Source organism: Megalops cyprinoides, chromosome 1 (assembly GCF_013368585.1).
Source record: "Megalops cyprinoides isolate fMegCyp1 chromosome 1, fMegCyp1.pri, whole genome shotgun sequence".
NCBI classification, from domain to species: Eukaryota; Metazoa; Chordata; class Actinopteri; order Elopiformes; family Megalopidae; genus Megalops; species Megalops cyprinoides.
Window position 1 is genome coordinate 62287480 of NC_050583.1, and position 23019 is coordinate 62310498.

Genomic DNA, 23019 nt, shown 5'->3' on the forward strand with positions numbered 1-23019 from the left:
AATTCAGCATTTTTATATTGCACCACCATTTTTCACCAAGAGCAACTCTATACCTTCATGGACCGATTTCTAGTTTATTATGGAGTCAGTAGCAGCTTCAGCACTTGCATTATTTATAATCCCATGTCTGTGACATTTACTGCTCACAACTATATCAGCTGGAGGATTTCTTCATTGGCCCCTACAGTATTGTTCTTTAACATAAATTGTGCTCACATGTGGCATCTGGCACTGTGTATTTGCGTGGCAAACTATGATACCCGTCAGTAGTGACATGGGTTTTCTCCACAGTTAGCTATCAAGCAGATTTATTAATTTTATTAATCATACTAATTTAATATAGATTAACTTCATAAATAAACAATCACATATAAATGCAAATGTTTTTTTGCCAAACAAATAGCCAATTCATTCAGTCAATGTTCATCTTGTGTTCTGCTTCTCTTTATAGTCCCATTTCATTTCTCCCCTGGCTTTTCCCCACTTGTACCACAAATAGTGGTGTATCATCAGTGTCCAATCCCTTCCTCCAAGCCTGTACGTTCAAAGACTTGCTTACAGTCTTGCTCAAGCCATAATCCTCCCCTCACACAAAATTGCCGCCGATGATATTGTGGTTTTGGGACACTTGTCAAGGGGGGGGGGGGTTGAACCTCCAACTTCTGTACTGACTGAGAGTGAATTTAACAGTGGGTGGGGGGGGGGGTGCAGCTTTAACTCAAAGCATCAAAATGATCAAGAGCAAAGAGCAAAATTACACATAAAACGTCATCATGTTAATTCCATTTTTGTCTTTATCCTGGAGATTATCACAGTGAGACTTAAGGTTTGGGAAAAAAAAAACACAGGAGGGGCAGGAGGGGGAGGGGGGGTGACTCTCTTCCCTGATCACTGCAGGGCATGAAGGGAGTGTGGAAAGTGAGTAAGATCTAAACACTGGGAAAACTATTCCCTGCTTCCAGAAATAAGTTCCTCGCCAGAGTGCAGGGGCTGCTCTGTTCTAAATATAAACAGAGAGCACAGGTAAATGACATCCATGTCCTCTGCACATGCCCACTGGCTATCTCCTTTCAGTGGGCCTGCTTCGGAAAAGAGAGATCACGAGAGCCTGCCAGGCCCGGATTCTTCGAGGGCCCGCAGCGAACGTGTTCGAAAGAGGCGGGGTGCCGGAATGAAAGGGCCAGTGCGGCGGCATTGTTTGTAGAGATCTGTAGCGTAGTATTGATCAAGGTCGGCTTTCCCACAAAGCCACACCATCCCGGCGGCTCGCTGGCCCAAAGTGCAACGGAAGCGGCTCCAAGAGGTGCCTTCGCGGGTGGAGTTTCCACATCCGAACCGAGGAGGACGCCTCCCGAGGCAGGGTCAAACTGGGCCCAGAGGAAGAGGCGGGAGGTGGGGGTGGGGGGCGGGATATTCAACACGTAAACATGCCGGTGTGCATGCATGCAGTAGCTCGTTGCCTCATGATACACTCCATTGTCCGGTTGCTCTGCAGCAGAGTTATGGCAGCTATTAGGTTGCGCATCTCAGTGGAAATGGCTAAATGCTGCAAATCACCTCTGAAGTCAGTGTGAATTTTAAAGGGAGGGAGGGAGGATTTTCATTTGCTTTCATAGAAGACATGGGACCTTTCACAAGTTTTCATGTGTTGTAAAATATAAGCTGCCAAACCTGCCTGCACTTCATACAGGTGGGAGACCCAGCACAGGAGCTATATATATATATATATATATATATATATATATATATATATATATATATATATATATATAAAATACACTTTTTCATTTGGAGAAGAGATTTGTGGATTTAATTACAGGGGTGAGTGGAGGAAAAGGGGGTTTGGCCAATGTTCAGCTAATGTAATTCGAGGCACACAGTAAAATGCATTTCCAGAGGAGAACACATTTGTTCAGGCTTCTGGCTGATGTAGTTTGGGCTGTCAGAGCTAACACACTGAATTCGTACTCATGTTGCATTAGAGATCAGCAGTGTGTCCCAAGAAAACAACATGATCCCTTCTATCAGCTCCCTGTTCTTTGATTTTTAACAATGAACTTGGCAAACTAAGAAGTGGAGTGCAAATATAAAACAAAGTGGCACATGCTATATCCACACAGTTCTGTCTATCTGCAATTAAGTATTACTAAAGTACATCTCAGTGTATCAGATACTTTAGTTTAAAAAGTTGCATTTTAATCACTTTTCCAAAACAACTCTCCCATCAGGCTCACCCAATGTCTCACTGATTTGAATCAAAAATCATTCTCTTACTACTGAGGGCAAGGTCTTCTGATATTTTGAAACCAGTCAGTGAATGACAGCCCATGGCAACTCCACTCACCGTGAGATTCATGAAGTCTCAATCTCCCTTTGCTAAATACTCCTTGCTACTCAGATGCAGCATGGTCCCGTGAGATGGAAATCCCTTCTTCTAAAGCCTACCAGTGGCAAATTGGTCATTTTAGATCAAGGATCCACCACACAATTTCTGGGAAATGAAACGCATGGACGTGTCGCCCACTCATGTTGGAAAAGGGCATTGTGAAAATAAAGAAAGCAAGCAGCGAGGTGTACATCTGAAGCGAAGAGAGTGACATATATCAGGGGCAGTCCGTGCAACACAAAATATGTTCCACTCCCCCATGCAGGACAGACGGATTAAAGCGGAGCAAGATGGCCTTTAGAATCGACCTTGCCAGTGGAGGGGGTGGAGGAAAGGATCTCAAAAGGTCTTGCCGAGACTGTTGCGCGTGATGTTGTCATCGCACCATAAATTAAAAGGACACAAATCAAGCAACCTTTATCCACATAACACCACTGTAATTCACCACTGGTGAATAACACCACTCTCATGTTTGGTAAAGGCCCCAATGCTAATTTTTTTTTCTTGTGTCCTAGTTTTTGCATGTGTGTGAGGGTTTATGTGCCTGGTCAAAGTTTCTTCCAGCATCCTGCATCATACCAGAGTGAAAGCAGATTAGTAGTATATTACCTACTCGGCCCTCAGCAAAGTTTGAAAGGCAGAGGCGGTAGTTTCCTTTTAACTGGCTTCATCCAAGCATTCCTGGCCAGAGGCATCTCAGCCCAGACAGTTCAAAATGGCCAATTCAATTTTCATCGAATATTCCATGGGTATACTTGATCTCAGACCTATTCCAGCAGCCTCAGAGGTCACCTGCCCCTCACCTCGACCCCACATTTTCGCTGCTGTAACAGCACGACAGATTATTCAGTAGTTTCTTTTTATTGTTTTTGCTTGTGTTTTGCATGCTTACTTGCAAGGAAGCGAGGGAACTAAAGAATACCAAATGATTATGTCGTTGCTCTTCTACACCGTGAAATTAAACAAAATCATCCATAATTAGCAATCAAATTTTGTTTGACAACAATAAGTTTCTTTGAAATACAGTTACAGTAAATGTGTGGGCTTATTGTTTGTTGTGCTTTTTCTCAAGTGTTTGCCACACATTAAAGCAAGCATTTAATGCCTGGTATTTAGGTAGGCATCAATATGCTAATACATCTACCTGACCATGTCATTGATGTAATAGTGCATTCCCACAATGTTGGGCAAATATCATTTATTACAGTAGAATTACCTTTGCCCCATTTTGTAATGCTTCTAGACATGATCATATGTGGACCGGCTGAGGAGAAGTGACACGCAAAAGGAGCATGCTTGTACATAAAACAAAACAAAAAAAAGAGATGAAGGGGTGAGAGGAAGAGAGGGCAAAGGCACAAGCTAATTCAGAACATTAGGAAGGGTGAATGTGCCAAGTTTGCCTTCAAAGGGGAGGCAGCAGCTTTCCATCCATAAACATCGACCAGGGAGGTCTGTAAAAGGTAGACCACATTAAACGTGCTTATGTTTAAAGGAATTTTGGCGAAAAAGTTTCCAAACTTCTCTCTCCCCCAAAATCTCTTGATCTTTAATCTCCAGGCCAGGGTCTGCTACACAGATTATGGCATCAGCTACTGACAAGTCTGCTAAATCTTAGCTGGCTGACAAATCCGGCTATATAAATATTTGGGCATTATTTTCAGAAGGCTGAATATCTTAATAACGGACAGGGCTCTGAGGAAGCCGTTCTTTCGCGAAGGGCCGGCGGCCGCCGAGTTTGATTAGGATGACCGGCAAAAGCCACGTTCAACGAGCCTAATCAGAGAGAAAAGCCTTTTAAAAACCTGGAGATTTATTTTGGAGCCTTCAGGCTGATTTAAGAGGGAGCACATGCCTCATGGCCGCGGTGGAAACTTGGACGGCTTTTCAGGTTGCGCTGCCATCCAAAACACAGAGGTTTCCCCCACACGTGCAGCCAGCGTAAGCTGCTGCGTCCATTCTCAAAGGTCTGCCTTGTTGATTTCACAATACTTCTGGGACCGCTCAGCTACGGCAGCTGAGGCTTTCTCCTCCGGCTCAAAGCTAACGGTCGGAACTCGCTGCACTCAGAATATACCCAGCTCCTGTCTTGGCATTGTGTCACCAGTAGAATGGCCTGTAAGAAATGATTCGCTCCAACTGCACTGTTATCACATTGAAGGCCTGCATTCTTAAATTGTGTCTAAAGTTAGACAAAGAAAAGCACTGAAGTGCTACTGCTGGTTGTGAGACTCATTGTGACAGACTCAAATATGGCCGACGAAGGGAGTGTGACTCACAGCAAAAGCAGACCATTTGACATGTCTTCTTCCTCTTGGTAGGTGAGGCTGCTTAATGCTTGCCGCGGGCTGGCTAATTATGGAGCACCTCTCCTCTGCTGTTCTCACTCTCCTACACTGAATGAATGGGACGCGGTGACAGGAATCTCGCCATGACATTTTTTTGGAACCGGCATCATTAAGCCATCCATTATGCTGGGGTGAGCTAAGCACTGCTTTTCTACTCTGAGAGAATAAAACCCGGAAAAGTGGCAGCATTCCATCTCATTTTGATTAAAACACACATGCGCCATTGGTCAACTATTGACCCAATATGTGGTATATCATTCAGTCATAATGAAACATATCAAACCATTGTTAATGGTCCAGGCCATTTTGGTATTGGTGTCAACTGAGAGAGGATGTAAGTCATATTCCAACAAACTTAAAAAAAAAATAATACAATTTCACACATGCCTTTTCTTTTGGGTTGGCCCCAGCACACAACAACAAATCTTAAAAAAATTGCCTTTCCTCTGAGGAGAAAAAAAACAAAGGAAAACTTTGTTTCCCTCTCCTCCCCTATCCCCCTCTCCTCTGTGTCTCAGCAAGGCCTGACAAGGGAACAGATGGCAGTTTAAGCGGAGAATTTATGAGCACCACAATCTTAATGTTGCATAAAGAAAAGAAAAACACTCACATCAAACCCGCTGACAAATGCACTCGCTAATATTAATGCACTCCTCATTCCTCCAATATGCTCCCTAATTGCTTTTCTGTGCACAGTAATATGGCACCTGCTGCTCAACTCTTCTTGGGCAAAGGGAAGGAGGCGGGGCCTCGACAAAGTCAATGCTCTCCGCCACCAGCCCTCTCCCCGTGATGGATGCAGAGCCGTGTATCAAGCACTGCGTCTGTCAGGGCCGTAATTAAAATTTTATACTTACAGCACAGGAAAAAGGGGAAAGGTATGCTCGACGATCACTTATAACGCCCATTCGTAAGAGGGGGAAAAAAAACCCTCCTTTAGCTACCCTGAGAATTACCGCGCCCCGCGTACCCTTTAAAGAGGCGGACGCAGAAATGCCAGTTCTGCCGTAAGAAATGTAAGGAAGGGGGACACTGAGATCTTTATCAGAAAGACAACGACTTTTGAATGCGTGTACTGTATCCAACGCTCCCCTTCCCTCCATGAAAAAAGAATCTACAGAACCAAACAGGGTTACTGGAAGAATGTAAGTGATATGCCTGGAGAGAGGGCAGAGTTGCCTGTCTTTGTGATGTGAGGCTTTAAGCAGGTGGGTCAATGCCTGCTTTAAGGCATTGCCTTTTCCTGTGGACTGCGCTAATGTTTGGCTCTGGTTAAGGTTTTGTTTCAGTGCACGGCAGAAAAGGCATGTAAAACGCTATTACAGTAAACCCACACAAGCTCCACTGATGATGGTGTGTGTGAATATTGTTATTTGGATGAAGATTCATGCAGACTTTTTTTTTGGTAATTACACTTACTTTGAATAATTTACATGTCAACATTTTCCAGGTGCATTTTAAATACAGCTACAGGTACAATACTTGTGTTTGGAAATAAAATAGGGATAACTCTCTATTGAAGAAAGGGATTAAAATGGCAATTCTAAGCACTTACTGTATGTGTACTGAAGTATACAAAGAAAGGCATGTTCACTAGGACAAGTATTGCCTTTGCAACAAATTAATATGTTGCATGCCAGTAATTTATTATAAGGAGGGACCAAAGTGCCATAAGCGTAACATAAAGCCTTCTTAAGTGCTACAAAAAACTGCATAATGGCAACATTGATCAGAGTGGCATCCCACACACTTTCAGCCAGGACTACTACATGTTCTCCAGAGCAGACTCACCAGCCTGGTCAAAATAGGTCTATAGGGCACCAATCTGACTCATATACAGAAAAAGCAGATACAATATACAGGAAATACTTTAAAAAGTGCAACTTTTAATACTTGAATAAGTGCAATGTTTCAGCAAACCCGCTTTGATACGCACATTTTCTTTCACTATGACCATCAGGCATTAGGTCAAAGCTAAATTAAAAATATTGCCTAAGCATTAAATTAGATCTGTGTCTTATTTTGTTAATATGTAATATATATACTATGAGCCCACTGGTTATCACTTATCTTTCGGAGGCTTCATAAGCATAAAACTATAGTTCACTGGCGCTAAATAGGAGAATAAAATGGCATATACAACCATTCCTAAGCCTCTTATTACACAAACCTGCTTAATACAACAGACAGTGAAATTCATAGAGCAAGCAAAGCATCATAACAATGTGTCAGGCTCAACAAAACAGTTGTTTTACGTGCGTATGAATGTCCGTTAATGATTTGTAGTGGCATCATGAACTATGTCAGTTGTACAGAGCTGCACCTTGTTAATTTGAGATCTTCAGTTCCATCATTAGCTTCTTCCATTAACTAAATACCAGCTGGTGTTAACTGAGCTAAACCGTGACACAAGAGGCATGCAAAGTGCACTCCACTGAGAAGCTAAACTGAATAAATCCTAAGAGCATTAAATTGTCCTTTCTGCTTGCACCATGTGCATTGATGAACATACTGTACACACAAAGAACAAGTTGGTGAAAACCAGGCACAGCCCTAACTCCAACTCAGTCACCCACTCAGTCTCTTGGTCTCTCTCTCTGTTTCTTTCTCTCTTTCATATGCACACACATACAATCACACAAAGGAGGTTTTCACAACGCTCTCCATTGCTTTCTGCAGGACCAGCACTGTTGTACCTAACCTGATGACACATGTCAACATGGGGTCCCTGGAGCTGGCAGATACCAAGGGCCAAATCTCACACAGCAGCTGAAGTTAAAAGACAGCTAGGGTCTGCACTCACTCTCTCTTGATTCTTGTTTTGCATTATACATGGTGTGTCAGTCCACTTTTTTATGCCATACCTTTTTAAGTACAGTTTTAGGTTGTTATTTCACAGGGAGAGTCATATATTGCAAAATTATCAATCCAAATGAACAGGGGTATCAGTGAACAGATGAAAGAGATGTGTGTGTGTGCTGTGTTCATGTGACAATACTCAATATTTAACTCAGTGGGAGCATGCTTTTTACTATCACTACTATTCAAATTAGTTATCTTTTTTTTCTGTGAAACAGCTGCATATTTCCATAGTTTCACCAGGTACCACATTCCTTCAATGTCATTACAATTAAAAAAAAATCTAACATGCTCTTCCTCTACTGTGAGGACAAGTAATAATTTGGCTGTGTTTTATGGTTTGTGTACTTAAAGATTGTGAGAAATGGCTCCACTGAATAAATCATTCGCACATTTAGAGTGATTACCGGTGCGGAAAGTGGGAAACCTGTATCACCCAAGACATATTACCCATAATGCCTTTCAAGAAGGCAACTAATTAGCAGAAGAAAGGTCAAGTAAAACCAGAATGTGATTAGAGAGGAGGCAGAAGTAAAAAAAAAAAAAAAAAGACATATATTTATTCGCTTTTGGAATACAGCCAAAGCGCCTTTTTTCTTTTTTTTTTTTTTTTGTAACTGTAACTGAAAACAGTTGCTTCAATATTTAATGAAATGCTTATGTTGCAGCACCTGGACACATCCACGGCATTGCCTAACCGCTTGCCTCCCAAGTGGATCATTACTGTAGCCATTTGCAAAGGGGTAGACTGCTCCCTGCCTACAATAATGCCAACCTTCAGTGTTGGGCAGCTACAGAACAGCAGGGGGAGGGAGTAAAGAGGTAGAGCTGGTTCTGCTCACTGAGGAAGGTAAATAAAAGAAAGGACTTTGGGGTGTAAAAGGCGACTGCTTCTTTCCCATCAGTGAGGGTTCAGTTGGCAGCCATTTTCCAGGTCAGTCCAGAGGGTGCAGCGGGAAGAGAGATACACACGGAGGGAAAGGAGTCCTTCAACGGATCTCCACGCTCCGCTTCGCGCTTGCGTGAATGCAGATTTGCCATCAACAGGAAAACACTGGTTTACACTGCCCTGCTAATGATCCAATGCATCAATACCTCCAACCATCAACAACAAGCAGATGTCCTAAGTTAACGCAGCCCTTCTCTGGGATTTGACTGGCGAAATGGCGCTTTAAAAGGCATTAGTCTTTTGGTCCTGGCAGGCAGTCCCAATGAGGCCTGGCACTGGCACCGTGGGCAAGTGAACCAGGGCCTAATGGAATTTAATTATTCCACCGACATTAATCATCTGTACAGTGGAGCTCAGAGTATTCTATTATCACTTTTAGGGGTTATTAGTACAAATATACTGTCACGTTGCATTATGTGAAGAGTGCTCCAGTTCCTCTGAACATTTATTGGAATATATATCAATATCTATCATTCATCGGGCACTTTTCCCGTCTTCAGAGCGCATTAGGATTCAGACAAACTTTCCCCGCACCAGGTGACGCGCACTTCTAAAAGTTTCAGTTCATTAATTCCCTGCCAGTTCCTCCCATCTCCGGCGATTGATGGAGACAGGGCCGGCAAGGACACCAGTATCAGGGCTGAAAAAGACAACGCTTTCACAACAGGGGACAAGCACCCACTTTTGGAAAAAAAAAAAAAAAAAACGTTGTGCTGCATTATTCAATTTGCACCATTAGTCCACACAAAGTTCAGGTTAATGCTTAAGGACATTTCATCCAGCCAGTCTTTTGGGGGAAGAATCGTTCACCATTTGCATAAGAGGGACCAATATGGTCTCGGCCAGCCAATTAACACTGACACCAGTGAACTTACTAAAGCAGCCATTTGTGTGTTTAGATTATACATTCTGTGGAAAATTATCATATTTATTAATATCACTAAGGTTAGTCATTTATGATTAAGCCACTGTTGAGAACAGATTTGATGCTCATAAATTTTAATTCTATGTGAATGGCAATGTGTTGCCTGAGCACTAACAGGCTTACTTACCTGTGGGGAGCACACCTGGTGCGATTCATCATTGCAGCCAGTAATTCATGCACATTCCTGAATGTAACAGAGTCACACCACCCTCAAGTTAAATTGGTGATACTGGTTTATAGGGCGTAGCACAAAATTCCCTACATGCAACGTCACCAATTTCAGACGACTTTCACTGGCTTTTGTTTAACATGTTTGTTCAACAGAGCAGCATTACTTCAGTGAAAATGCCCCGTGCTGCATCTGGCATGGCGCTGCTATCTTTAAAAAAAAAAAAAAACAAGAAGAATTCCTATGCGATCAAACACTTTCTTAAACACTTAACTTTCACTCTTCAGCTGCATAAATGAGGTGAAGGGTTAGTCTATTTCGATTCTTGTTTTTCTGTCCATGAAATGAAAATTAATACTTGGATTCCCTGCACCCTCGTTATTATGTAGCACATATTTTATAGCAAAATGAAACTGAACAACAATAAAAGGAGGAATTTGAGCCCTGCTGGTCTGAAAACACAAAGGTCAGGGAAATTAATTTTACTGACTGGCGAAGGAGGAGGGGGAGCAGAGCCAAGGGGAAGGGCTGCACTCAAACACTAGCATAAGCACATACCTTTAACCAGCTAATAAGAAACTTGTTAGGGTTTCTGATTTGTTGGATGCACTTTCCATTTTGCATTCAAAGCTACTCCTTGCAATGAATGTGTACCATTATCCCTCTCCTTGTTTGTGTGCATCTGTTCCATAAGTGGGCACCCATCTCTAAGAGATTCCTCCGTGCAACAGCGTTATCCGTGCAGAGGAGGCCATTTAGTCCTTGACCAAATCATGTGCAATAATTATGGGCATTGCCAACATTTATTTTCTTTACACATGTATTTCCAGATCTACAGTTACACCCTCTGTCAGGGCCTGGGTTGTGTGTGAGTGAACTGCAGCTGTGATGCTGTCCGGATAGACCCTCACCGACACACATGCGCATCAGGGAGAAAAGCGGGTCCGGGCCCAAAAAAGTCAGCCCACACAAGGACAGGAATAAGAGGATGGCTTTAAGGGGTAGGGTGGAGATCACAGGCGTTGAGACAATGCAGTGCTCTCCAGGTTCTCAGATACTCAGACATTTGGAGACAGTTGATCTGCTTTTGGAACTGAACCTGGGGCGATTGGCCCCTCTATACACAGAGCTGAGGAAGGGACGGGAGTGTTTTGGGGGGTTTGTTGGGGGAGGGATTGGGGGGGGGGGGCGCTTGCTATCGAAATGCAGCGAGGCGGGAAGGAGGGAGGCGAGAGGGAGCGGAAGCTCTGTGTGAAAAGAACACCTCAGCAGAGGGAGCGTCTGGATCTTTGCCACCGATCTGGCCACCTTCCTAACCAAGGCAGAAAATCAAACAAGTTGGAGAGAAATAAAATAAAAGCGAGAGGAAAAATTAATTTTTATAAATAGCTGTGCTCGCCGGAAGGCATAGGAAATGAGAACAGCGAGGCGCTTTGAGCCTGACATGGGTCTTAAAATTGAGAGGGGGCGGAAACAGGGACCCACTGCGAGAAAACCTCTCCAACCAAAGCGTGGATTAGTGTTCCCGCCTCCTCGGCCAAGATTCCCTGCAACAGCAAATCGCTTTCAACTTGTTTTCTCTCCTCTTTAGCCATCGTTTTCCTTAACAGTCATTATGTCTAACAGTGTGGAAAAAAAAACCTAATCCTCTGCCAGCACCGATTAGATACATTTATGTTTAGGTCTTATGAAGTATGTCATTGTCAGTGAAGTCTACTCTGTAATATATGTTGACATGATACAAGTGAATGAAATTTCCTAAAGAAATGATCAGATTTGAATGGCTCTGCGTGTATTTTTTGTCTAGACTACATAAAACTACGTGATGATGAAGTAGACAGGGGAATCATACAGAGGCTGAAGGACAAAGAGATTTTACTGTATGCGATAAAAGAAAAAGAAATTACTGCATGCGATAATTACAAAGGTAATATAAAATAATGACATTACCATTATATACATGCTGTACGCTATATTCATTTGTAATAAGTACCTCAGTCAGCTACTCACTTACATTACTGGAAGAAGCTCTGATAAAGGGCCCGTGATGCACACGCTGTGTACGTAAATAGTAAAGATTTGCAAAGAGGTTTCACTGCAGCCAAGTTCTACAAAGTGAATCACTTTCTGTTTTGGTGTAAATCAACACAATTAGGTTACCTGACAAAATATTTACTAATTTCTTTGTCTTTTGCTGTCTGTTCTTGAAATGTTTTCTCAAAGGTGCATACCTAAATATACATCTGTTACAAAATGAGTTTGCAGATGAAAAGCTTGTTCTACATCATATGCTAATTAATTAAATGCTCTACAAAAAAGAGTTTGTTGTATCTCAGAAAATACAAGAAACGCTAATTCAGCAGAACTATTGTATGCTATATATACACTCCAGAAATATTTTAATTTTAGCCCAGTTAAATCAAAGACACAAACAAGGACCAAGTGAGACCATTGTAATTAGTTTGTTTAATGGATGGGTTATGCTATATTTACACACAGTTTGTTTTATGGTGAGAATATATAAATATATATGTGTGCTAGTCTGTGAAATTCGGTGAATGCTTGTGAAGTGAATTGCACCTCAGTAATATTCCTTAGCCACGATGTGGTCTCCCATGTGAAATTTAACATCAAAGGTAAAAACAAAAAATGCTAAAGCTGCCTGCCTGTTGCTGTTTGGTTTGTTTGTTTTTGTGTTTTTCTGTTTTTCTGTTTTGTTTTTGTTGAGCTTTTGTTCTTTCATTGAAGATATTTCATTTTTTCACATATTGAGTGCATTTGTTGACACTGGTCCTAGAAGCAGGTGAGATATTTTGTCTATACAATTTGATGGAGCATATGTCCATGCCCCTCTCTCTCCACACACATTGGAAAACAGCAAGTGAATATTATGACTTACAACCCAATCATTGTCACTTGACCCTTAGTAAACTAGGTCACATGTCAATGAATCTTATTGAATCTTATTAGTCATATTTTTCACACTTTCTGTGTTAATTATTTGCCCAGTAGAGACCCTCACACAATCTAACAGTCCATGAGAGATTAGTATTATTTTATGCTGGCTGTTTCCAATGAATATGCCAAGATTACACCTGAAATCTCAAGACTCATTTTGAGACTCCAACAGTGGACCTCAAATTACAATGCATTTACAGTAGCAGCCAGAGGTTTTTGTAACTCTCGTCTCAAGTGCAAGAAAATCCAGTGTCGCTCAACCGGAGGGGGCATGCTGATCCTGAATCTGCAAATGATTCTTTGTTCAGGAAACTGTGAGGTCACCAGAAAACTGACTGGTTAGTTCGGATGCTGCCTCTAGTATTTCAGGAAGCAGGTGAGTTTAATAAACCTATTCTTCCTATTTGAAACAATATTCAAGAGATGCTTTGTGTGGCATAGTGGTTAAGGAACTGGCCTTGTAACTAAAGGTTTGTGGGCTTGGTTCCTCAATTCCTGAGAGGATGATAATCTTTTTTTTTTCTCTCAATTAGAATTTGCAATTAATTTCATAATGAGAACCTACCCTAATTAAGCACATTCTATCTAATTGCAGTGTTCAACTTGCACTATGCTGAGACAGTGTTATGGAACTAAGTTATATATACAAAAAATAAATGAAGTCATTTATCAAGTCAAAAATAAATTTGAAGACAAAACTGCAGACATTACAGTAGAACACTACTAGAGGTCACCTATGTGCTCTAAAAAGGAGGGCTGTATTTGTACAGACAAAATAGCAGATTATTGCAGGACTATGTATTTGAATTGATTGCAGCAGACATTCTCAGACAAGCGTCTCGTTTTCCTCATTAATGATTATGATTAGCATAATAAGCTTTGCCAAAAGTAATATCAGAATGAAATAGTCATATTTAAATGGTTACTCAAGTCAAGTATGAAACATGCAAACCGTTGTTCCTCCATAGTGTGCTAGACCCCATGCTCTCCCTCTACTGGCAAGAATAAGAACTGCATCCCTACATGCCCCCAAGCACCACCCCCCCACCCCCACCCCCACCCCCACCACCCCACACATCCCCCCCCCCAAAAAACACCACCACCCCACACCCCCACCCGCCTGCCACTGCTGTCAGTCTGCAGACCACAGTCAGGGAACAAAGACTCCACACTGTGCCAAATTGGGCGATTGTTTTGGGAAGGAGGGGACACGAGGGTGTGCAGCTCCCAGGAGTCCGCTATGACACCAGGGAATCATGGTGGGAGAGTTTATACCACGCCTGTCTTCAGAGAATCAGCTAACCTCCTCTTCCCTTCACCACCCTTTCTTCCTCTCCACTTCCACTTTCTTAATATGGGCACTGTGTACAGTCACCTTCTGACCGAACACCATTTAATGCTTTGTCCAACGTATACCTTGTACTTTTGATACAGTCATTTTTCTCTAGAAGTAAATACAACCAGAATACAGCTGCAACCAGTCATAATTATGGTAATTAGTATATTTAAATGTATAATACCTTTTTAGGATAACAATAGAGCTTTTTGGTAATCAAGTGCCCATCCTTATTAGAGCTCTGTTACAGAAGTCGAATGTCTATGTAGAATGTGCTGAACTGTCTTTCTTAAATAAGAATTTGACTGAAGATCTCCAAATGTTGTGACTTCAGTCAGCCTCATTCTGGGCAACTGGCAGGTTTCATGTCCCTTTTGTTTTTATTCTGAGTCTGCGTGATGGTTTTGACTACTTGCAAGGTAACAGAATTGCTGTGGGGAGTTTCATTCTTGCTTCAGACATTTAAAGAATGCACCTCAGTCACTTAAGCTGTGGAACTGCACAGAACCATAGACTAACAAGCTCAGGAATGTCATCTCAGAAGTAAATGAAAATGATAGTTACTTACACATTTAACCCTACACCCACGTTCATTTGGATGAGTTCAGAGATTCTAAAATCGTCTGTTGCCCTCTTTTGGCAGGCTTATGTAACTGCATGCATTTTTGTGTGTGTGTTTCCTGAACAACCACAGAAATGGATCAATGAAATACTCTTTAAAAACAGACATACTCATAAAAACAGACATTATGAGGAATGTCCATAATGGTTTCTGTAAAGACATCTTTAAAAAAAAGTACACTCAGGTATGTATGGTGAATGTGGGAGCATTTTCCAATCGCTGCCAAATGTTACTTATTTACTCAAACTGCTATACATCTCAAAATTAAGAAGGCACATAAACATTGACTAAAATAATTATCAGCAAGCATTACCAATATTAATACAAAAAATCTATAACAATGTAACATAAATATGCAGGAAGAGCAGAACGGCAAGACCACAGCAGAAGACGCCACTAGGACAATGATGCTGCCGAAATTAGGAGAGGGTTACCAAGGTGATCAAAGCACTCAGGAAACCATCATCTATGCAGCATCTATGCAACACAACAGGCTGACAACGTGCCCGCTAAAGCTGCCCGGCAGCCCGCACAGAGCCTGCTCACAAGAAAAGCCACCATCTTAATAATCTGCGTGTTTTCTTTCTTATCAGTCCTTATTATCCCTCCCTTATTCTTTTCATTCCCACTTTTCCTTTTTTCTCTCACTTACCTCTTTCCTCCCTTTAGACCTCTTTCCCCCAAAGAAGCCGGCCGCTTCCATCCGTTTCCTCCAGACTTCACACAGCCCTGTGCTTTATCCATCAACTGCAAAGATAAAAAAAACCCTGACTGATAGTCACAGAATATCCTCTCAGGCACTAAAACTTTTTTTTCTACTCCTTTTCTAGTTCTTTCTTCTTCTGCTTCACACTTGAAGTAAGAGGTGGATTTCTGTTTATTGTCCTGATCTCAAAAATGCCAGACATAAAAATAAAGATGGTATCCAGGTTCCTAAGTATGTCCAGTGGTTTTTCACAGTGACAGATTAGAAATTCTCATTTGCATATAATACTGAAGGCAACCGATACGGCTTCTTTGTTGACATTCTATATATAGGAGCGAGCTAGAGGAATTTCATAGTGTAATTTTTCAGCATTTTATGACTAAATCCACTTGTCCTATGTAGATGAACATGAAGTAGATCATGCAGCAACAGATAAAATAGGTTTCCCAAATCTCCAGGCCAGAATCTCACATCACATCATCACAACATAGCACAGCCAATCTGTTCATTTTCCCCAATAATAACACTCCAGTTATGAATATATCCATTATTTTCATTATTCTGGACAAGAGAATAGACATATTTGATTTAAAATAATAATAATGACACAATAAGTGCAAAATGGATATTCTAATATCAGATAAGCACTGATCTGTAACTTCACATCAACAGTTATTGCACTGGGTATTACTGGTGTTTATCCAGGAAATAAATAAACAGAAAGAGGTAATGAATTGCAGCTTTGCATCATCCTGTTTTGAAACGGCCTCATGCTCCCGTTTCCAAAGAAAGCAAGATAGATTTAGATTTTATTGTAAACATTTTTAATTAAAAGCTATTGATCAGCTATCGATCGCTTAGCCCACAGGCATGGACCAGTGATTATCCCTGCCTCGATCATTATGTCCCAAATCACCGGGTTCATTCTCACAGGTGCGCTTAATGCTGCTCCCCTGTGCTCCTGGCTCAATTACACCAACACCTCACTGTTTCCACACCCCAGCACACTGATCCTAACGAGAGGATCATAACACTCTGTTGAAAAAACAGGGCACGCTCATAGACGCGCACTCACGCGTGTGAACACACAGACACACACTTACGCACAAGCTCACACACTCACAAACACAAGCAATTATACACACAATGGCCACACAAGCACACACACATGCACAGGCAGGCACACATGTATAATGCACAGAGAAAGTGCTCAAGCATCCCTCACAAACATAGTACTTTTAAAATATTACACTATACTTCAAGAATATATTGTTCAGTTGTTTCAGGCCAGCACCAATCTGTTTACAATCATGAAAATCAAACGATTTTGATTTATTCATGATGAAATACAACACACAGGCGCAAATAACACTTTGAATGAAGCACCTGCATGGAATGCATTAGGAATGTATCCATAACACATTATACATGTAAAACATTTATAATACATTATAAATGTGATGTAACACATAATGGGCAATGAATTAAGCACTCTTAAATGCACATGGCACTTTATACCCACTTGAGTAACATTATATATAGACATAATGTATTATGCATCCAAATGTACTGTAAGAACACATTACAACCACTTATCAGAACCGCAGTACCCCAAGTGACCTTTATGTCATATTTTGATGTAGTTATTGCCAGTTAAATTCAATAGGAAAGTGATTTTGAAAAGACTTGTCAATGAGACAGCAAAGCAGGCCTAACCTCCCAGTTCCGGGTGTATTGTTTTCTAAGGAGTGCAGAATATGTTTTCACAATAGTGTATTTTGTACAACCAATAGTGTGTGGAAGCAGTTGCATGTATTAAGGTTATGACAACTTATTTTTCTACATCAATATTTATGTATTAGTAACATTATTTGACATCACACTGTAAAAGTCGTCAACATTGTACTTTTCCACTAGAGAGAGCACAGATGAGAAATGTTTTCAATTAAACAAAAATGCAAAAAAATGGTCTTAAAGTATGTTGGAATAGTCAACTATTCATGTCTGTATCAACATGTCAAGGGAGAAATAAGTCAGACTCCATGCTTGTATTGTGATTTCAGTATTTATGATGTGATGAACATGTGGCCAGTCTATTTAGTTCTTCACATAAAAAGCGAACACCATAGTTTGCAGGGTTATTTGTCCCCAAGTCACTGTATAAAATCTTTATTCCTGTGAACGTGTCTTTTAAAGGCAAAACTCGGGTGGAGAAATGGCAATAAAGGACTAGAGAAAGATCAATGCAGAATGTATTACTGTGCACTTTAGAGACTGGACTTAATAATAAAAGAATTGATCCCTTAAGCTGAACCTAATTATGTGCCTAAATGGTAGATATCTATTGTTTCTAAGCTGGTTATGTGAAGAATTGCAATATTTTACTGAGAATCACTGAAATCGTTACATGTGGTTGAATGTGAAATTGGCCTATCCAGCTGCTGAACTGAATCGCAGTGCTTCATTTTGCATTGTTGTTTTATTTGGTGCAACTCGTGTCACATTGGCCACTGGGGAATATTGGGATAATAGCTTCAAACTCTTACAGATTAAGAAGGCTACATGTGGCTTAGTCAGTATACACAGCAAGCTATCTATTCAAAACTTTGAGTGACAAATACAGGCAGTTCTTTTGCTGTTTTTTTTTTCTTTAGAAAAGAAAAGAAGGGTGTTTACAGCTCAAACTTAAAGGCATCACAAGCCAAAGAAAATGTTAGTGTTCTTATGTTGTTTTTCAATCCTTGAATCTCACAACATGCAATTACCACTCAATTACCAATTGATTTTACACCACAGGACGCACACCCAGTATCCTCTCATTTCTGAACTCACACAAGCTTCAGACATTAGACTGAACAACAATTGACACATATAAAGAAAAACAATGAAAATCGAAGATATTTATTAAATTGATTCACAAAGTAGAAAGCAATATAGCTTTCAATATTTGTAGGAAATTTAAAGCCATTGTCAGTTTTATACAATTCATCATTTTAGTGTTTTCATAGTGAAATAAAATCTGAAAGGTAGCATAGATTCTGATGCTATGACTTGTCTTTGCACAGTTGTTGGATCAAGTAGATCCTGAATTCCCTATCACACCTGATAACACCCTTTGGGAATTTGCTTCTCTCTACAGGTCAGATATCAGTGTGCAGAATCACATTGCTCCCCGAACTGTATTCATATCTCCCCATGAAACTCAACACGATATTGATTGCTCCCTGAGCCATCGCCAACGAGATCACACCCCGTCCTTTCTGATATTTATCTCTCCAAGGTAAGAAGTAATCCCTCCGCAAGAGCAGCAGTTGGCATTGAAGGGAAAAAAAGGTGAACCATGTCAAACTTGCTAGGTCTTAGGAGTGGAATTCACTCTTTTTAATCCGATCAATTCGTGTCCAGCAGCTGACTGTAACAACCCTGATCTCTGAGGTCCCTGTAGTTTGGCCTGAGCCTCTACCTTTACCAGGGCATAACTTGGTTGATTTGCAACATCCCATATAAAAAGCACTGCTATAGAGGCCTACATGATCAAATCTGAGCGCTCAAAATCTTCTAATATGCCTTGTGCCACAGCCTGACTCTGTACAAGAGTTCTAAATGCAGGATTGTGATGGGTCAGAGGAGTGAGGCAATGTGAGGGTGGATTGTTTGGTGCTGTGGTTTTTATTGCTTTGGCATTTATAAAACTGGTCTGACAGCTGTGCCACTGCAAGCAAGGCCCTGATGGCTGGAGTTCATTTCCCGATGTGGCACGGCTCACTACTGCACATGCTCAAGACTGCAGACACCAGGGGAGACTCGGCCGGAGGCAAGGGGCCTGTACCTGTGGATGCTGGGTATGCACTGTGTCACTGGAAGACATGTTACTCAGACAATGTATACTGCTCAGTACAGAAAGGACATGACAAAGCATGCTTAATAAAAAAGTAGATTAATGGGAAAATAGGTTGTGCTTTCAGAATTTGAGTCAGCTTAAGGTCAAGTCATCAGAAAAACAACACATGAAATATAGAATGTCCTTTTGAAACAATGCACAATTAAAAAAAATAGTATCAGTATCATAATTACCAGTGATCTTTTTCTTTTCAACATATCTTCAGCTTTTCAAATACATGTTACTACTTTCATTGTGATACATACAGTTTAAGGAGAGATGGCAGTAAACCGTTTACGATTACATCTGTTCATTCCTTCCATCACACAGAGGAATGTGAGAGAAACAGAGAGAGAGAGAGAAAGAGAAAGAGAGAGCGAGAGTAAGAGAGAGACCAAGACCCACACAGGGCTGTTTCAGCCAATCACACTGCAGAGAAATGACCATGGTAGGGGAAAAACAATATACAATAGACCACTATTTTACAGAAAGGTGAAATGCACAATAGACATCCAAGGACTGCAAGAAGGCAGGACAGACACAAGCCCAGAAATGCAAAAAAAAAAAAAAGGCGTGAGCTTTCATTTAGGGTTATATTAACATATTAATTGCAAGCCTACCACAATCAGGATTTGACTGAGAAAGCATCTGATTTTACTCTATTTGCTGCTGCAGATTTCTCCCTGAAGCACAAAGGCAGAGTAATATCACCTTAAATGGATCCTTGCTACTGCAAACAAAAAAGAGGTATTTAGCGCTCACCCATTCGCAGGAGCTGGAATTTTTCAGCCATTTCAGCGTGGTGTCAGAAAAACAGGCAGATATTCCCGCCTCAAATGCATAAACAACCATGTAACAATTTCTGCATTTGATTTCTGAAGCCGGGTAGATTTCCATTACAGCTGCTGATTTTACCATGCTGAAGCAGATGGGCAGTAAAACATCAATCTCCCTAAGCACTATGAAGAGAGTGAATGGTTGACACACTTCCTTACACACAGTATATTCAGCTCTAGCATAGCCTCGCAACTGTTTTCCTAAATAACTCTCAGAAAGGGGGGGGTGCTCCTGAAGACCTGCCTTTTGGACACTTTGTGATAAAAAGAAGGATTTAATTGTCTGTTAATTGTCTGCATTTTCTCTTCCCAAGGCTATAACAGATATGAGACTTAAATGCAATGGGTTCAAAATGGTGTAATTGGCTTAATGTCACAGAATGTGACAATGCGTGAGATTTAGTGCATTGCAGAATATTTTGTTGGCTGCTGAATTTCTCATTATATACAACAGATAGAGTATCAGCTAAATGAGTTACAGTGTACATAATGAGTACATAAATGATGCAGTCTTAGAATGCAAATGTTCTATAACCCAATGTACACTTGTATTTCAGACTGAAAATGTCCATAGCACTGACATTTATGCATTTTAAAAATAATGTAAGACTTTAAAATGCAAAACTTAAAATGTTTATACAAATATATGTATTTTTGTGTGATGGAGATGTACTAATGGGGTTCAAACAGAAATAAAATAATAAAATGTTTATATCTGTAAATATGTTTAGAAACCAATTAATAAATAATTGCAAATAAATTGAGAATAGTAACAAAAAGGTCTAAAATACATTTAGAGGAAAGCTTCAATGACTCAAGAGATCATGGGTTCATTTAATCCTTTAAAGACAGTATGCTGTATACGCCTTCGTTTTGTCAATCGTGGGCATTTGCTGGGCAATTACTGTATATATTCGGTAATATTTTAGGCTTTAAATCTATTCATCTTTATTTCTAAGTGGTTTAGGTATTCTTCATTAGGAGCTGATTCTTTTAAACTCAGTTTTCTGTCAATATGCATTTACAGTCATCAAATTGATTTATTATTGTACTGTTTCCAGATAAAACATTAATTAAATGATCTGAAATATTTTTGATGCGCCTGTGTGTGGGAGAGAAAGAGACTTGGTGGGTAACCAAGGTAAGCCACTCAAAATAAAGACATAATTTGTCTAAATAAATTGTAATGTCTTTCAAAGTCCAAATGTGACATCTGCATGTAAGCCAATGTGTCACTATCTTAATTAACAGAGTATATTGGATTCTTTCTGGTTTTGTTTTTTTAGTTCATGATTTTCACCATGATTTATGTTCACCAGGTTAGATCTCATCACCCAGTCACTTCAGTCAGCAAAGTCACTTGAGTCTACCATTGTAAGTCATAAATGATCCATCAATAAAACTGACAACAAAAACGTTTCAACATCCTCCACATTTTTTAAGACATGCATGCATGAATGTTTTGTTTGATGCATGGTACATGTAATGTTATATAATGTAATGACTTCTAATATCAGATTCTAACACAATTTACCATCAACTCTTCTCTAAGCCTAACCTTCTTGAATGCACTTCTGTAAGCTGCACTGAGATATGAACATCTGCTAAATGAGTGAAAGCAAATGTGACGTTAGCATCCCCTGTTTTGATTTCATTTGCCTACACTTAGGTGATACACCAACATCTCATCATGGGTAGATACCATGAAGACTGGAAGAGTCAAGCTTCCAACAGTCTGATTGTTTGAGGGCAAATCCATGTGCCTCATCTACCCCAGAGGCTGGGCAAGTTTGCTATGTAGGCTAATGCACTTCATTATTTATTGGTTTTTGTTTTGTTGTTTCTTTTTCAGTTCATAATTAACATTGCTTTGAAAATGTGCTTATTTGTAAGCCATCCTCTCTGGGCATTAGCACAAGATTTATATTTTTAATTTTTTACCCAAGGCAGTAAAATTCATTTCATGATAGACTTAGAATATTATTAATAATTGAAGCTGGTGGCAGCCTCTATAAATCAAATGGTAGACAGTGGCTATGACTCCAGTCATTTTTTTTCCATTTGGTTTATGAATGACAAAATGCATGATAGGACGTGCTCAACAGACAGCAAAGCTAAATGTTAAAGGGAAGGACTAGGGGCAATGCAGTGTTGCAGGGGATTGCGTTGACACCTCACCTCTCAAGGGTCCCGCTTTTGCACCTGGCTCTGTCGGTGGAGAGTTAGCAAGTTTTTGTGTGAGCGTTGCTTTGGGTAATACCGTTTGCTCCCTCGCCCAAAGATGTTGCCTCGGATTTTCTGGCATCTCTGAATTGTCCCCCCGTGTGCCTGGGCTGTGCCCTGTCACGGACGGTCGTCCCATCGAGGCTGCAGTCCTGCCAAGCATTCCGAGTCTGACGGTTCCGGCTTCGGGTCTCCGTGACCCTGCGCAAAATAAAGTGTTTACGGGTGAAGCGGGGGTGGAGGAAAAGCCGACACAAAATACACACTGTGGAAACCAACAACACTGACATAAACAAAGAACTGAATTTCATACCATTCTTATATATTACCTCACACAAGCAGCATGCATCACAGCATGATGAATTTCCAGCATTTTACTGTCATTTCATGAAGTGAACTGTCAATCAAACAACAAATATAAATAAACCAAATGCTTGTGCAGTCAAGGATGTGAATCAATGATAAATAACACAATACCTTACATTTAATCATTTACATTGATTCGTTTCATAGACACTCTTATCCAGAGAGACTTCCAAATTACAGAACATTGAGTGCATATCATAAGTACCATAATCGTCAACATTAAAATGGGAAAAAAACAAGCAACACAATTCAAATGTGATTTAAATACACTTGTAGTGCTACAATATACAATACAGAATTCTAGTCTGCAGGAGAAGTGTGAGACAAGGGAGAGAAGTCCAGAAAACAGGACATAATATATAAAACATAAACATAACAAATTTGGAGTATTCAGTATACATTTAGAGTACACTATGCGGTATACATTGAACATTTTATATACAATTGTATATACAT